Source organism: Arachis duranensis, chromosome 2, assembly GCF_000817695.3.
Source record: "Arachis duranensis cultivar V14167 chromosome 2, aradu.V14167.gnm2.J7QH, whole genome shotgun sequence".
NCBI lineage: Eukaryota > Viridiplantae > Streptophyta > Magnoliopsida > Fabales > Fabaceae > Arachis > Arachis duranensis.
This window is the reverse complement of record NC_029773.3, coordinates 37289197-37291046: the sequence shown is the minus strand read 5'-3', so window position 1 is coordinate 37291046 and position 1850 is coordinate 37289197.

Sequence of the window (1850 nt, the reverse complement as noted above, 5' to 3'; positions counted from 1 at the left end):
GTACAAATATTGGTTTCTAGCAACAGTGTCTATAAGCTCTTGAGCTTCTTCAATTGTCTTCCTCATGTGTATAGATCCACCAGCTGAGTGGTCTAAAGACATCTGAGCTTTTTCTGTGAGCCCATAGTAAAAGATGTCTAACTGTACCCACTCTGAAAACATTTCAGAGGAGCATTTTCTTAGCATACCTCTATACCTCTCCCAGGCATTATAAAGGGATTCATTATCCTCTTGTTTAAAGCCTTGGATGTCTAGCCTTAGCTGTGTCATCCTCTTTGGAGGGTAAAAGTGATTCAGGAATTTGTCTAATAACTGTTTCCATGTCTTTATGCTTGCTGTAGGTTGGTTATTCAACCACCTTTTAGCTTGATCTTTTACAGCAAATGGAAACAGTGATAGTCTGTAGACATCCTGATCCACCTCTTTATCATGTACTGTGTCAGCAATTTGTAAGAACTGTGCCAGAAACTCAGTAGGCTCTTCCTGTGGAAGACCGGAATACTGGCAATTTTGCTGCACTATGATAATGAGTTGAGGATTTAACTCAAAGCTGCTTGCTTTGATGGGAGGTGTACAAATGCTACTCCTATATGCAGCTGTAATGGGGTTAGCATATGACCCCAGAGTCCTTCTGGACTGATCAATCCCACTTAGGTCCATAATGGATAAAGGGAAATGATATGGATTGCAAATAGATAAAAATATCTTTTTATTTTTTATTTTTTAAATTAACCGAAAAAAATAAAATAAAACAAAAGGAAATTAAAATAAAAAAAATTTGAAAATCAAAAAGAAAATAAGATCAAAGCAAATTGAGAACTGAATCAATTAGTTAATTAAAAAGATTTTGAGATTAGCAATTAGAAAGATATGATTGAAAAATTTTTATGAAAAAGATTTGATTTTTGAAAAGAGGAAAGAGAAAAACAACAAAATGACACCAAAGTTAAAATTTTTAGAAAATCAAACACTAATTTTCGAAAATTTTTAAGGGAAAAACACAAAGAGGACACCAAACTTAGAATTTTTATAAATCAAAAAAGGACTAAGAACATGCAAAATTCGAAAATTAAAAGAAAAATAAAAGTATGCAATTGACACCAAACTTAGAATATGAAACTAGACTCAACTAAAAGACTCTAAACCAACAAAAATAAAACAGTCCTAATCTAAGCAACAAGATAAGCCGTCAGTTGTCCAAACTCAACAATCCCCGGCAACGGCGCCAAAAACTTGGTGCACGAAATAGCAAACACACTTTTACAATCCCGCACAACTAACCAGCAAGTGCACTGGGTCGTCCAAGTAATACCTTTCGTGAGTAAGGGTCGATCCCACGGAGATTGTCGGCTTGAAGCAAGCTATGGTTATCTTGTAAATCTTAGTCAGGATATCAAAGATTATCAGGATTGATTGTAAAAAGCAAAAAAACATAAAACAGGTACTTGAATTGCAGTGATGAGAATAGGTTGAGGTTTCGGAGATGCTCTGTCTTCTGAACCTCTGCTTTCCTACTGTCTTCTTCTTCAAACACGCAAGGCTCCTTCCATGGCAAGCTGTATGCAAGGGTTTCACCGTTGTCAGTGGCTACCTCCCATCCTCTCAGTGGAAATGTTCAACGCACCCTGTCACGGCACGGCTATCCATCTGTCGGTTCTCAATCAGGCCGGAATAGAATCCAATGATTCTTTTACGTCTATCACTAACGCCCCGCCCTCAGGAGTTTGAAGCTCGTCACAGTCATTCAATCATTGAATCCTACTCAGAATACCACAGACAAGGTTTAGACCTTCCGGATTCTCTTGAATGCCGCCATCAGTTCTAGCTTATACCACGAAGATTCTGATTAA